This window comes from Leopardus geoffroyi, chromosome C2 (assembly GCF_018350155.1).
Source record: "Leopardus geoffroyi isolate Oge1 chromosome C2, O.geoffroyi_Oge1_pat1.0, whole genome shotgun sequence".
NCBI lineage: Eukaryota > Metazoa > Chordata > Mammalia > Carnivora > Felidae > Leopardus > Leopardus geoffroyi.
The window spans coordinates 140950001-140966858 of record NC_059333.1 but is presented as its reverse complement, the minus strand read 5'-3'; the positions used below and the strand labels follow the sequence as shown (position 1 = coordinate 140966858).

Sequence of the window (16858 nt, the reverse complement as noted above, 5' to 3'; positions counted from 1 at the left end):
GTGTTAAGGACTTGTTCTGGAAAAGATTATGACAACTTATAAAAATACATACACTATAATAGGTTAACATAAATTAGTAAAGAAAAAGAACAGGATGGCAAAGGAAAACATGGATAGACACTAATGAGCTGTGGAGGTTAGGTTGATATGCAAAATGTATGCCATCATGCATCTAATAACGTTTTATTGAATGCCTAATAGTTGCCAGGAACTCTGGACATGTTTTTCAAACTTAGTTACAACACATTAATGGTCCATAAATCTATTGAGTAAGTAGTCACAATTTGTAATGCAATAGGATATGAAGACTAGAACAGAGTACAATAGTATATATTAGAAGGCATTGCACAAAGTAAGGGCGTTATTTACTAAAATGTATGTTGCGTATTTATATGTGTGTTTGTGTATTGGGTCATGATATAAAATGTATTTCTTTTTTTTCATTAATTTATTTTTTAATTTACATCCAAGTTAGTTAGCATATAGTGCAACAATGATTTCAGGAGTAGATTCCTTAATGTCCCTTACCCATTTAGCCCATCCCCTCTCCTCCAACCCCTCCAGCAACTGTTTGTTCTCCATATTTAAGATTCTCTTATGTTTTGTCCCCCTCCATGTTCTTATGTTCATCTTTTTTGTATCTTAAAGTCATCATATGAGTGAAGTCATATGATATTTGTCTTTCTCTAATTTCACTTAGCATAATACCCTCCAGTTCCATCCACATAGTTGCAAATGGCAAGATTTCATTCTTTTTGATTGCTAGGTAATACTCCATTGTAAATATATACCACATCTTCTTTATCCATTCATCCATCGATGGACATTTGGGCTCTTTCCATACTTTGGCTATTGTGGATAGTGCTGCTATAAACATTGGGGTGCATGTGTCCCTTCGAAACAGCACACCTGTATCCCTTGGATAAATACCTCGTAGTGCAATTGCTGGGTCGTAGGGTAGTTCTATTTTTAGTTTTTTGAGGAACCTCTACACTGTTTTCCAGAGTGGCTGCACCAGTTTGCATTCCCACCAGCAGTGCAAAAGAGATCCTCTTTCTCCACATCCTGGCCAACATCTGTTGTTGCCTGAGTTGTTAACGTTAGCCATTCTGACAGGTGTAAGGTGGTATCTCATTGTGGTTTTGGTTTGTATTTCTCTGACGATGAGTGATGTTGAGCATATAAAATGTATTTCTTATTGTGGTCATAGTAAAAGAAAATCTGAAAAGCACTGCCCAAAAGGTATGCACATTTTTAGGGCTGGGTTTTCTCGAAACCATGGAGAGGAAAGAAAACATTAATTACACATTTTTGCTGCTCATCTCCTATAAGGAAAACAATTTGCCCTATTCTTCACAAAGAGAAAAAGTGAGTAACATACTAAACAAATTCTTTACAGAAAACCCTGATAACTTAAGACTGTTTCTTTCGGCATCCTCCCTTTCTCCACTCCATTGCTCTACATGAAGTGTAGAAGTTTGAAGGAGTCTGACATTTCCCCTGATGCATGCTTTACATCCTGTCACACTTGCTTACCATGTCTGTCTGTGCCCTTATTAATGCTAAGTAATAAACACACATGTGATTTTTTTAAAGTTTTCACAAATAAACTTATGCTTTGAAGCAGAACATGCATACATTCCATTAAAACATACATTAAAACACACACATACGTTCTATTAAAAATGGTGGTCACTTACTAAGATGGTTTCATGGACTATTAATGTGTTGCAATTAATTATATTAATCATCAACATACTGCTTGCTAAAATTTCACAAAGTATGTACACCCACATAACCACTAGTGAGATCATGAAATAGAACACTGACAGGAAGGAGACACTCTCCCCATGCCCCTAGCCAAGCTCTCCCCAAAAGGCTAAACTCTCCTGAGTTCTAAAACTAGAACTTGAACTTTATACAAAAGGCTCCTGTAGAACGTATTTCTTGTGTCCGACTTATTTTACTCCATATTATGTTTGTGAAACATCCCGTCACTCTGGATTTACATTCCATTGTTATGTGTATTTTAATTTTTATCCATTCAACTATGATAAGCATTTTAATTTTTTTCCAGCCTTTGGCTATAAAGAAAAGTACAGCTCTGAACATTTTTGTATAGGTTATTACTGAACATGCATACAGACTTTCATTGGCTTTGAGGATGGCATTGCTGCTTCATAACCATCTATTCAGTTTCAGGAGACACTGTCAAACAAATTGATTTTATATATATTTTACCACCAGTGTGTAAGACTCCCCATTTCTCCATATCTTCTTCAACACTAAGTATTGGCAGTATTTTTTTTATTTTAGCTATCTGGTGGTGGGTATAGTTATCTCCTTGTTAATTTGCATTTCCTTGATAAATGATGTGGTCGCACACTTTTTTTTGCATGCCTGTTTGTACTTGAATATCGTCTTCATGTGAGGATACCAAGTCTTTGGCTATTTTTTATTGGATGGCCCTGTCTTTTTCCTAAGGATTTATAGTAGTTCTATATATATTCTGAATATGATTCCTTTGTCAGCCATATCATTGTGAATACTAGTTTGCACTTTTCACTCTCATAATGGTGAACAGAAATTCCTAACTTTAATCTAATTACCTATTTTTCCTTTATTGTTGTTCATTTCCATTTTTGTTTATTTCTTTTTTATTTATCTCCTTTTTCCGTTATTGATAGCGGTTTTTGTGTCCTGTTTAAGAACACTTTGTTACCTAAAAATCATTAATATATTTACCTATGTTACATTTAGACCAATAATCTACCTGGAATTGATGTTTTTGTGTCATATGAAGTCAATGATACTACGCTCTGTTTATTCGAAGCCACCCCTTTCTTGCTGCAGTGCAGTATCATCTTTAATGATCAATGATAATATATGAATGGGCCTGTTTCTAGACTTTCTCTTGAGTTCTTTTGATCTATTTGTTTATCCTTGTGTCAGTGGCATGCTATGTTAATTAATGGAGATTTATATTACTACAGCTGGTAGTATTAAGTCCTCTCATCTTCCTTTTTCAATATTGCCTTCTTGACTCATTGCTTTTCCACATAAATTTTAGAATTAGTTTACCAACTTCCACTAAAAAGTACTTCTGTGATTTTGATAGGGATTCTCCTTAACTAATTTGAGGAGAACTGATACCTTTACAAAATCAATTCTTCCAATCTGTGATCATGTTTTCCCACCTTCTTTTTTATTTTCAGTAAGCCTGTGTAGTTTTCTGTGTAGAGGTCTCTCGTATCTTTTTCTTTTTAGATTTACTTTTTAGACATTTTATATTTTTATGCTAAGATAAATGTTATAGTTTACTGAATTTTCTAATTGTTTGTTGTTGCTATACAGCAATCCAATTGAATTTTCTATGTTGATCTTTTTTTTTTCTTTAAGTTTATTTATTTTTGAGCGAGAGGGAGAGCACAAGCAGGGGAGGGGCAGAAAGAGAGAGAGAGAGAGAAAGAGAGGCACAGAATCTGAAGCAGGCTTCAGGCTCTGAGCTGTCAGCCCAGAGCCCGACACAGGGCTTGAACTCATGAACCGTGAGATCATGACCTGAGCCAAAGTCAGACACTTCACTGACTGAGCCACCCAGGTGCCCTTATATATTGATCTTATACCCAGTGACCTGGTTAACTTCAATTATTAGTTTTCATAATTTCTTTGTAGATATTTTGTATTTTCTCACACAAATTATATCAGAGAATAAACATGATTATATCTCTTTATTTTGGTCTTTTTTTTTTTTTCCTTATTGCAGTGGCTAGGACCTCTAGCATAATATTTAATAGAGATGATTATAGAAGGTGAATGTACCTTTGAATTTTTCCTAGTCTAGGAGCAAAACTTTCAATATTTATTATTAAGATGTTTTTTATAGGTTTTATCAGATTGAGAAAGTTTCCTTCCACTCCTAGTTTGCTGAGAGTTTTTTGTCGTGAATAGATTTGAAAGCAAAAGCTTTTTTCTGCATCCATTGAGATAACCGAATGCTTTTTTCCATTTTTCTGTTAATAGGATGCTTTAAATTGACTGATTTTCCAATATTAAACCAACATTCTATTTTTAGAATAAATTCCTCTTGCTCATAATGTGGTATCACCTAAAAAACATCTCAGGATTCAGTTTGTTAATATTTTGTTTAGTATTTTTCTCCTAAGTTCATATGGGATATTAATTTGTAAAGTTCTTTCTTATAACATTCTTGTCAGTTATGGGATCAAGGCTAAGCTGACCTCATAAAATGAGTTTGATGTAATGGATTGAGATATAATCCCTCTTTTTCAGTATTATGGATGAACCATGTAAGATTGGTGTGGTATTCCCTTAAGTATGTGGTAAAATTCACCAATAAAGCAGTTCAGGATTGGAGAATTTTTTGTGAGGAAATTTTTAAGTACAAAAGTCAGTTTCTTAAAGGATATGACTATTCACATTTGCATTGTTATTTTCCTATTTGGATAAATAGTTTATTAGTGTTTATCTTTCATCAACATTTTCAAATACTGCCATAAAGTGTTCATATATCCTCTAATCTTTTTAAGATCTGTAGAATCTATGGTGATTTCCCTTTTTCATTTCATATTTGCAATTTTTTGCCTCCTTCTTTCTTTCTTGATTAACCTGGCTACAGGCTTATGGATTTTATTGGCATTTCCCAAGAAGACATTTTTGGCTTGGGTATTTTCTCTATTACATCTCTGCTTTCCATATCGTATTTTCTAATTATTATTTTTTCCTTCTACTTTGTTGACTTTAATTTGGTGTTATTTTTATGACAACGAGATAGATACTTAAGTCATTAATTTTCAGGCTTTCTTTTTTTCTAATAGATACATTTAAGTATATACATTCTCCTCCAAGGACATTTTTAGCTGCAGCTTACACATTTTGATATGTCATGTTTTCTTCATATTTCAGTTTATAATATTGCCTAATTTTCATTGTGCTTTACCTTAACCCATGGGGTAATTGGAAGTATATTGCATAATTTCAAACATATTTGATTTTTTTTGTTATTGTCTTATTATTAATTTCTAGCTTAATTCCTCTGTGGTTAGAGAATGTATTCTATATGGTTTTTCATCTATGAAATTTTTCCAGACTTGTTTATTGCCCAGAACATAGTAAATTTTGGTAATTGTTTAATGTGTATTCTGTGCATTCTGTAGTTGTTGGCCACGATGTTCTAAATAGATTAAGGCAAATTTATTAATCACATTATCCTAATTCATTTTAAAAAAGAATGTTCTACCAATTCCGAGAGAGATACCTTGAAATCTCCCACTCAGATTGTGGATTTGCTTACTTTTTTTTTTAGTTCTAGCAATGTTGGCTTTATATATTTTGAGACTTGCTTCAGGAGCATTCAGATTTTAGATTTTTTGTCTTCCTATGGATTTTTTTATCATTATGAAATTTTCCTTTTTGTCTCTAGCAATATCTCTTATCATTAAGTTTACTGTGTCTGATATTAATATAAGCTATAGGTATTTTTCAAATCCTTTTTCTCGTTCAAATTTTGTGTCCTTATATCCAAAGTGTGTCTCACTAAAACAGCATTTTTTTAACTTAGTACATGTATATTACTTGAAGTGTTCTTCTATTTGTATTTTATGAAAGTACTCATATATTTGGGTTATAACCTATGATAGTACTATTTGATTTTTTTTCCTCCCCAGCTCTTTAGTGTTTCTTTACTTCTCCTTTGTTCCTTTTTGAATTAATGAAATATTTTGTCTCAATTGGCTTGTTAGTCATATATTCTTTTCCTCTCTTTTTTAGTGCTTATACTAGAAATTACAAATTGTATTATTTTATTAGAGCATAATACAAATTGTGACTGACCATTTTCCAGAAAATTTTAGAGACTTAGACCGTTTTAATTCCATTTATCCCTTCTACTTTTTGTATTATTATTGCTTATAGTTCAATTTTACATACATTTTTAAACTACAAGAAATTGCGATTATTGTTTAAAGAGTTAATATGCATTTATGTTTGCTGCATATTTACCATTTTTATTGCTCATCATTCCTTCCTGTATTTCCAAGCTCTCGCCTGGATTTTTTTCCTTCTCCCTAATATATACATATTTTTTAGTATTGGTCTGTTGGTGGAAAATTCTCATAGGATTGCTTATCTGAAAAAGTCTCAATGTCATCTTCATTTTTAAACAGATTTATTGAGGTCTGACTGATATAAAATAAACTAAGTGTATTTAAAATATACAATTTGGTAGATTTTGACATATGTATGCACTGATAAAACATCACCACGATCAATGTAATTAACATATTTACTGCCACCAAAAGTTTCTTTATGCCGTGTTTTTATTCCCCAAATGCAGAGCATAACTTTGAGAGCATTTGGAACAAGCCCATCTTTTCCTGGTCCTTTGTATTAGGTTCAACATGGAACTAAAAAGATATCTTCCAATTTCTTGCACCAGTAAAATAATAACAACACCAGCTAACACTTCTATGTGCTTATATGTACCAGGCAGTGCTGTAAGCACATTACATATTTTAGTACTTGATTTATTGATTTTACTCTTCATCACAACTTTATGAATTGGGCATTATTATTCCCATTTTACCATTGAGGAACTGATCTCAGGGCAGGATCAAACATGCGCATCTTTTGGCTTGGTGAAGATCTTCTACCTGGAGATTCATCAGTGTCTCACTCTTAAGCGCAGATGTGTTACTTTCAACCTTTTATTTTATTTATATTTTGGAAAATTTGGGAAATATAGGTGGGCATACAGACTAAAATTTAAATCACCAATACTCCACCCACCCAATGTTTACAACTTCTGGCAATTAATTGTACCCTTCGAGCCTTTTGCCATTATAGACAACCCCGCATGAACATCTTTGTCACTCTAGCTTTGTATATAGCCATACTCATTTATTTAAGATAAATTCTGAGAAGTAGAATTCCTGAATAAAAGAACCTGAAAAACTTGTGGCTTTTAACACACGCATTAATGTTTTACTAGTACTGGGTAAGGGTGTGGGGAGGGTACACAGTAAGCAGATGAATTTCAAGGTGAATGAATGTCAGAGAAGTCACATGGAAGAAAGAATATTCCAATACCAGAGTTTGGGCAAGAAAGCCTCGAAAGGATCTTTGATATGATGATTTTGTAGTATTTTTTTTTTCTTTTAGAAAGAGAAAATGGATTTTACTTTTTTTAATAAATAACTTTCTTTTAGTAGACACCACTGGATTTGGAGATATATAGCCTTTTATTGTTTCTTTCTTTGTTATTACTGTTAATTATGTTGCTCCAATTACAATTGTTCACTCAATCAAAAGAATCGCTACAAAGTTCGTTCTGGTATATAATCTGGACTGACAACCTCAATGCCCAGATTCTGCTATTGCTCCTTCATGGGTAGCGGTTTCCCTGCCATGCTTTGTTTGGAGATCCTCCGGGGGTGGTTCTCAGAGTGATGAATGCCATCTTTGTTTAAGAGGGCAGGAGGGAGAATAATCTAATTCTACCAAAGAGAGACAAGAGTAAGCCGATCCTGTGTTTCCATTGCTGTTGGAAAAAGAACAGTAAATGACAGCAAAATTGAATAGCTTGATACTTGCACAGTATAATTTACCCAGCGGAAGAGATGTGTTGAGAAGGAGAGTGAGGATTTGATCTCTGCCTTTCAGTTTGCAGTCATTGTCAACCACGAAGTACAAAAGTTGGCCCAGCAAACCTTGGCTTCATCCAGGAGACTAGGGAGAGAGCCAAGAGATTTTTTTCCCCTGCAGTTGCTCAGGGTTGGTCTTTTGTGAATATGTTTACATCGGTGAATAAAGTTAGAGTACTTTAGTCATTTTGCTACAGTAGTGCTTTTCAAACTGTGAATTGTGCCCTATTGGAGAGCAATGAAATCAATTTAGCAGGTCATTACTAACGTTTCTTTAATGAAATAGTATATAACGTAGAATAGAATAAGAGTTGAATGGAATAGAAAATATCCAAATGCAACATACAAGTAAGAATATTATTTTGCAGAACTTTTGTTTTAGTTAGATATACACGTATACATCTTTATATATGTACATGTGTTCCAGATTAAAACATACTTTTTATTGTGGGTCATGGTCAAATAATTACTGCCAGGAATGTTTACATGTAGAGATGGGGTTTTTTTCCTCGGAGTATTTTTTAATTTTTTTAATGTTTATTCATTTTTGAGACACAGAGAGAGAGAGACAGAGCATGACGGGGGAGGGGCAGAGCAGAGAGGGGGAGACACAGAGCCCGAAGTGGGCTCCAACTCATGAACCATGAGGTCATGACCTGCACCGAAGTTGGACGCTTAACCAACTGAACCACCCAGGTGCCTGGACCGAGTATTTCTGTATATAGGCAAATTTCCAAAAGTTGTTTGGCATTGAACAGATAGAACTTTGGGGTTTAGGGTTGAGTGGAGCAGAGAAAGTCTTCATGTTGGCAGGAATAGTAATAATCTCGCTGATCAAAATTCCAAGTAGAAAAAGGGCAGACGGTTTCTCCTTTGCTGTCCTGCCTGCTGCTCCTATGCAGTGTATTCAATAAACTTCTATCTCCTTAAAAAACAAACAAACAGGGGCGCCTGGGTGGCTCAGTCGGTTGAGTGGCAGACTTCGGCTCAGGTCACAATCTCGCAGTCCGTGAGTTCGAGCCCCGCATCAGGCTCTGTGCTGACAGCTTGGAGCCTGGAGCCTGTTTTGGATTCTGTGTCTCCCTCTCTCTGACCCTCCCCCATTCATGCTCTGTCTCTGTCTCAAAAATAAATAAACGTTAAAAAAATTAAAAAAAAAAACAAACAAACAAAAAACAAACAAAAACTCCAGGTAGAAAAAAATTTGGCTTATCTGAATATTCTTTATTATGGTCCTATATAGAAAGCAACTCTGATAGGGATACCTCTTTTCAAATGTCAGCTAGAAAACACCCCAAGGTGAGAAAACCACCATAGTGCCATTCAAATACCGAGCCAAAGGTCACCAGAGTTTGACAAGAGGATGGCTCATGATAATGCTATATACCTACTTGCCTGTGATTGGAGTTATGAATTTAACAGTGAAGTTACTAGTAGTCGACTGTAATGGCTTATGCTAATTTCAAAACTTCATGCTGACAATTTCATAATAAAATAAGTTTTTGTGTATCAAAGTTTTTTTTTTTTTTGCCCCTCCCAATTCAGCTTTATTTGAATCTGTGTTCATTGCTTTCAATGAACACCAAGTAGACTCATGATCTTGGGTAAGATCTCGCTAGTGGCCTAATTGTATATAAGTTTCCCCGAGTGTGGGAAATATGCGTATGATATGTATACACAGATCATATCAGTATATAATACATTCTGCCAAATATATCCATTGGTTGGTACTTCATCCTTCTGAAATTATATAACAGTCGATACAATGAACAAAAACAGTTGTTCTAGAATAAGGCAGTGGGTGCCTAGGGTGCTATTTGAGAAAGATTTGGAGATGGGGTTTGGGCTCAGCAATAAGGAAACGTTACATTTGATTAGTGATATCTCTGATGAACAGAGGTGGTAACTTGGAAGCATGGACTGCTTTTCTCTGTTTTGTAGGGGGAGGGCAAGGAATAGCAGACAGATACAGCCCAGAGTTAAACCTTTTAGCATCTCTCATTTTATTTCTGTTCATACTCATCTGGATTATTTGTTTAGATAGTCCCTCATAAATGTTTGTCTGTTTGCTCCTTCCATTACCACTGCCACTGTCTCATTTTTTATCTTCATTAAAAGATCTTCATTATAGGAGCTTTCTAGATCTTTTCCTGCTGCTGGTGCTCACAAATTTTTTTTTTAATTTTGTAATGTTTATTTTTGACAGAGAGAGAGAGAGAGAGAGAGAGAGACCATGAGTGGAGGAGGGGCAGAGAGACAGGGAGACACAGAATCTGAAGCAGGTTCCAGGCTCCGAGCTGTCAGCACAGAGCCCCACGCGGAGCTCGAACTCACGGACCATGAGGTCATGACCCGAGCCGAAGTCAGATGTTCAACCGACTGAGCCACCCAGGCGCCCCAAGTGCTTACAATTTTTGATAGGGTCAAGGGTCATGGGCTCCGCTGAAAGCCATGTGAAAGCTACATACCGTCTCTCAAAAAACTGAAGGCTTACACAAACTTCTGCCATTTGTTCCGGAGGGTTAGGAATTCCCTGAGGTCTACACCTAAGTAATAACCCCTTGTCTAGCGGTCTCCCTCCAATCTCTATCCCTCAAATCTCTATCAGAATAATGTTCCTAACACACAATTTGGATGATGTTACTCTCTGCTTAGAACCATCTTATTTCCTGCCGCCTTTAGACCAGAAATCCCATCTGCAGCATTGGAATCCAGGCTTGTTCAGTCTCTCAAATTTGTAGCCCCCTCGTCCCCTCCCCACCCCTGCCCCCTCCTCCCAAATACACAACCTTCTAAGCCAAACCAGAATGCCTGCTATTTCCCCCAATACTTCTTACACTTCACTTCCACAGGCGCTCCTACCTGTCCCTCACTTTTACCTATTCGGGTCACTTCTAACCGTCAAGCCCAGTCTTTCTGCTTCTCAGCATTTTTGTGGATGTGGCCTTCAGCCCTGAGTAACACCTTGTGTAGCGTCTTGCACATCATGGTGCTGTATTTACCCCTTTGCTCTCAAACCCCTCTCTCATATTACTGAGAGGCTGCCCCTGAGGGTTGTGCTTTCTGGGTCCCTGAGTCAGTTGGCCCCCGATTGGATTCAACCCTGGAAATCCCTGGAGGGAGAATGGAAAACTGAAGGAAGAGAGAAGCCACGGTGTTTCTTCCCCACACTCTCTGCCTCAGACAGTATCTTGGATGAAGTCTGTGTCTCTCCTCTAGGGAGACACAGGTCCAGCTAGAGACGCCCTTTGAGCTTTTGCTGGGTGACCTTTGCCCCTGTGTTCCAGTATTAACACTCCATTGAACTCCAGGATTTCCTGCAATCATTCACCTCCTGGATGCCTCCTTCTCCCATTTGCCTTTACATCTTTTCCTTCACCTGCGTAATGAGTTTGCTACATTGCAATCCTTCTGTTTAAATACTCAGACCGAGTTCTATTTTCCTGGTTGAACCTTGACTGATACAGCTGACATTTTGTGGATATTTGCTGAATATTAATAACTTAATTTTAAACCATCTTCTATGTGGGCACCTATGGGTTTTTTTTTTTAATTTTTTTTTTCAACGTTTTTATTTATTTTTGGGACAGAGAGAGACAGAGCATGAACGGGGGAGGGGCAGAGAGAGAGGGAGACACAGAATCGGAAACGGGCTCCAGGCTCTGAGCCATCAGCCCAGAGCCCGACGCGGGGCTCGAACTCACGGACCGCGAGATCGTGACCTGGCTGAAGTCGGACGCTTAACTGACTGCGCCACCCAGGCGCCCCTGGGGTTTTTTTTTTTGAGGGAACCAGGCAAATGTCCTGGTCAGCTGTCTAGTACACACTAGCATTGAATGGGGTTGCTTGGCATAGTAACAAATTACCTCAAAATTCAATGGTTAGAAACAGTTGGCATTTATAAGTTCGTGGGTCTGAGCTGAGTCTCAGTTGGCTGGGTGGTTCTTCAGCTTCCGGCTGGGTCCACTCCTGCATAGGTGGCAGCTCTGGGTCAGCTGGATGGTTCTGCTCATCTTGCCTGGGCTCTCGTACTTCTGCTACTTGACTAGTCTAGGTTGATCCAGCATAGCCTTGTCAGGGACGACTGACTCGAGTCAAGTTCATTCCATGTTTCTCAACCATGACAGGCTAGCTGAGGCATCTTCTCATGGCCGTGACAGAGGAGCAAGAGAGAACACAGAAACAAAGCAAGAGTGTTTTCATACTTCTACAAGCAGCACACCTGCTAACATTCCACTGGCCAGAGCAAGTCACATGACCAAAGCCAGAATCCAAGGGGACAGGAAGGTAGATACAGCCTCCTTAGTGCAAAGTTACATGACAAAAGGGTAGGTACATGGAGGGGTGAAGAATGTTGGCCATAATGCAATATAGTCTATCTCAGACTTCATAAGGTTTGATGGGAGACCTGAGGCTAAAGAGATAGATAGACAGACAGATGGATAGATGATGTTAATTTTTTGCCATATTAACCCTTTTAAAATAAAAACTTCACCGTAAAATACAATTGTGTATTTGCTCATTTGTTCTGTAGAGCTCATTTGTACATAGTTAGTGACTGAAAAAAAGGAACCATTTATAAATATTAATAAACCAAGTATATAAATAAAGGAACTTTATTTATCTTTAACCTTGAATTTCCATTAATTGGAGCAGTCACGGGAAATTGTGCCAACCTCACCTCAGGTCAGGTGGCTCAACAAAATGAACTGTTTCATGCCTAGAAATAAATATATTCCAAATATAAATATGAATCAGTTATAAAACAGATTCTTTTGAAAATACAAAACAACCACACTGTTAATATATTTGTGTCCCAATTAAAAATGTGTAAAGAACACACATTCTAGGCTAAAGTTGTCCCAGGGAGTGATTCTCATTTTTGCTTTGAATCGTATGTAAACAAACCAGGCAGGCTCCTTTGAGCCATGAGCAAAGTCATGGCCCCCAGTTTTCTAAAGAGAAGAAGAATGAAAAATGGGTATGTTTAAGTTGGAAAGGTCTGGGGCTTGACCTTGCTACTTTAAATTTCCTTCATCACTAAGAAATCACTTTGAATTTGTCTCCTTGGAGTACTCTAATTTGGTTTGTTCTTGGTTTGAGGCATACCATAAGAGAGATACTGTCGGTTTGTATTACAGCAAAATTTGGAAGCCACCGCAGGCACACTGTTTTTCAATTTTCTTTTCTGCAGTTTTATCTTAAAACCTGGGCCTGTTCTTAGTACTTCAGAATGAGGTCCATGACATCTTCCTACCTGGATGAGATTCCTAGCCAACTGCGTCTTCACTGTTTGACTTTGGGCAAAAATTGTAAACCTTTCTGTGCCTCTCCTTTCCTCATCTGAAAAATGAGCTTATTAATAATACCAACCTCATATGACCATTGGGAGGATTAAACTAAGTGAAATTAGGTAAAAGATGAGCACAACCCAGCCCACAAAATGTGCTGAATAAAGGTTACGTATAAAATGCTTATTATTATGAATCATTATGTGAGAATTTTTAGGTTGTTTTCACTGAGTCAGGATCACATATATTCTTTAAAATCGAAATCAGAATTACACCTTCAAAAAAAAAACGAAGTCCAGTATTATTTTCATACAAAAGGCACTGTTTGTTTTTAAATATCAGTGTCAAGGGGAGTGTGTCTGTTTACTCATATTCACCATAAAGCCACAACAGTTACAAACACTGGCTTCTTCCTGGCCTTGTCAGTTTATTCTTTGAGAAAGCTTTTAGAACGTGCTTCTTAAAAATATCTTGGTATTTAGCCTCACACTGTCAGATTTTCTGATTTTCCAGCAAACAATGAGGCGATATTGATGGCGTGGGATTTAAAGTGTATGACGAGAGCACTGGACAGAGACTATGAAAATAGATAAATACAACCCCAAAGTCTTCCGAAATACGACCCAATGTCTTCCGTCGTTTTAAAAACAAGGGAAATTAACCATAAGCAAATCAATTTTTAACATTTTTGTTTTGCCTCTTATCACACCGAGTGTCCCTTCTGCATGGAGTCATAGAGTAGAGGAGCTAGTATTAAAACAAGACGCACCAGAATCTCCAGGAGCTCAGAATCCATCACAGAGGAAATGCACCTATATGCACATGCATATGCACACCCACACACACCCAACAATCATTTTAATGACATGATGAGTGCTTTTATGGTGCCATCAACGTGGGATATGAAAAGACAATGAGTGAGCACATATTCATCCAATGTGGCACCTACAGGGAATGTTAGAGGCCAACATGGTTATGTTCACACATATACAATGTTGAGTCAAAAATGTGGAAGGATAGATACACATGCAGAGATTTGTATCATCTACGATGATATGCACAAACACTGCTCATTGTTCTCGATACACATATTGTATGTAAATGTAAAAAAAAAAAAAGGTGGGCTAGAAAAACACAAATTCGTGGTCTGGCCTTCAAGTGGGGTTATCAAGATTACATCTATGATCTCTATTTTTTAATTTAAAAAAAAAAGAAGATATGACAAAAATTATGCATTTATCCATTCTAGGCAGTGAGAACCCTGACATTTGTTCTACTAAGCTCTGCTGTTCTGAGTTCTAAGCTCCCACAGCAAGAAAACTTGCGGGGCCACGGTCACTTGAAAAGCAGCTTCTCACTTATTGTGCAAACACTTGAAGCCATCATCTGCTGCACAAGTAGATGCCACAGTCTGTTTGGCCATCTCTTTCATCTGTTTATACTTGTGGGAAGTGTCCCCAGTATAATAACACTTAACACAATCCAGACAGCTCCGTAGTTCCAAGCTCAAATACTTAACCCTGATGAATAACCTGTCATTTCACCACGGGGCATGGCTGGCGCTTCGGTTTGTTAAGATCTATCCCGGGAACTGTCCTCTGAGACCAACCATAACTTCTTTAGCACAAAAGTTGTAAACTGTTTAGGATTCACCTTGGCCTCTTAGCCACCTTCCCAGGCTGGCAATCCAAAACTCCTGAATCCTGTCCACAGCAAAGTAGGTCTTTGGGATGTACAAACATTGTCCCATGCCTAAAATGTGTTACTAAACTTCTGTGTTAAAGTTCCTTTCTCTGAAACCATCTGGAATGAGATTTTATCTCAGTCTATTTGCATTTATTCAAAATCAGAGACAACTCTGAAACCAGACCCTATTTAAACATAGAAGAACGGTTGCAGATTAAGCAAATGTTGGGGAACTTAGAAACAAAGAAAGAAAGAAAGAGAGAGGGAAAGAAAGAAAGAAAGAGAAAGAGAGGAAGAAAGAAAGAGAAAAATAAAACACTTCTATTCACTTTCTTGTATTTCCTTTTTTCCAGATCTGCGGTTTTCCTCCCATTGGCCGGCCTGTGTGGGTGCCAAGTTCTGCACGTGATTTAATGGATCAGAAGGTCAGATGTCAGCCTTGACTCGGCTGTTTGCAGACTCGTGGTCTTTATGATTAATTGTCACTTTTAGCACTAGGGGAATTACCTTCTAATTGGTGGCATTGCTGCTGTGGCCATTTAACATAGTTTTGACCTCTGTAGGTATCCGGGAGAAGTATAAAACATTAAATGGGCTCTCTGGAAAAGCAGAATGGAGAAAAGGAAGGCTGCAAGAATTCATTTAGGGTGAGAGGAGTAAAAATCGGATCATGAGAGGGAAGAGCCGTATTTCAGGTGTTAGGTGGGGAAACTGTGCTCAAGGAAGATCCAGCAACCCTCTCCGACTGTCATTTCCTGGAGTGCTAAAAAAGGTGTCAGGAGGAGCTAAGCCATGAGTTGGAGCACGTGGGGTAGGGCGCAGTGCACATCGCCTTGTTTCTCAGGCAAGGCCTCTGAATTCTCCCTGTGGTCCCCAGATGTTTGGTAATATCCAGCAGCCTGTTTGGAAGGCTAGGTTATAATTTGGAACCCAGTTTGTTTACGTTATTATAACAACGGTTTCCGTCTGCCTCTGCAGTTAAGACTGTGTCCACACTTTCCTTTCTGTGTTTATTATTTTTCGCAGTTTAAAAGCTAACTGTGAAAGATGGCTTTCTGGCTGTCAGGTGACATTCCGGCTGGGCCAGGGTCCGGTGGACTCTATAGAAACGCTCGCAGGCTGTGAGAGTCAGGTCTTTTGAATGCTGCCTTTGTACCTCCCCTTGCCCAGGGCCTCTGGCTTATTGTCTAGGCGCCTCAGTTGGGGTGGCGCTATCTGATGGTAACTCCTACTAATATTACAGTGCTCAGTGCCCGGGCCCTCCCTGGGGGCCTCCCGTCTGGCTGCCTGTGTCTCCCAGCCCTCCCTCAAGGGAACCAGTCAAAGCTCTCCTATCAGAAAGCACTATTTGCAGTTTACAGAATGTTCAAGGGGAAAGAATCAGTAAGGATCACCTGGACATGTGGCTCGCTAATATTTTTTTTTTTTTACCAAAACCCTTTTCCCAGATGAAATCTCCCAGGGAACCCCAGTTTGTAAGCCATGGAAAAGTACAGCTGTTCTTCTGAAAGGGAGAAGGGTTGCTGCAAACTCCACTCTTCAGCTTCCTCTTCACTCACCCGACTTCTCAGCTCCCCTCACCCCTGCCAGGATACCTCCAACTCCTCAGGATCCTTGCACACCATTCTTAGGAGGCGATCCCTTCCGCTTACAGACAAGGAAATGAAGAGGCGATTTTTATAACACGCTTAAGACATGAGACGTTAGACACTAAGACATTAAGGAGTCCACACTGTATCAATCCATTTTTATACAGTTCTAGAAAAGGAAAAACTAATCTAGGTGATAGAAATAGTAGTTACCCCAAGGAAAAGAGAGGATTGACTGGGAAGGGGCCTAAGGGGATTTTCTGGGGTGATGGAAATATATATCTTTACAGAAGTGTAGGCTACACAGCATTTGTCAGAATTCATCTGTGCTTTTTTACCGTATATAAATTCTACCTCCATTAAAAAATGAAAACAAAGAGGGAAAATGAGGCAAAAAAAAATCAATGAATTCAGCATTTAATAAACACAAATACTGATGAACTTCCTTAAATACTGAAAATACTAGTAAACTTCCTTAAAGCTATGTGTGCTATTTATTATGTGGGGTGTAAGGTCATTATGCAGAGTTTCAGAATACAGGAGACCCTGTTGCCCTTCTAGCACTTTCTTTGTTCAATAATCAACAAAAATAGGGAAAAAAAATTTTCTCAGAGAATAGACAGTGGAACCA

The 16858-nt window shown here is 37.9% G+C and overlaps 1 protein-coding gene across 13 annotated transcripts in view; it reads left to right on the top strand.

Annotated features, from left to right (window-relative positions):
- Positions 1-16858, top strand: part of THRB (thyroid hormone receptor beta) — a 388247-nt gene that overhangs the window by 148755 nt on the left and 222634 nt on the right. For all 13 annotated transcript variants that reach the window (XM_045436313.1, XM_045436318.1, XM_045436316.1 and 10 more), the window contains one exon: positions 14992-15063. The gene's annotated coding sequence lies outside the window, so the exon portion shown is untranslated. The remainder of the gene's footprint in view (positions 1-14991; positions 15064-16858) is intronic.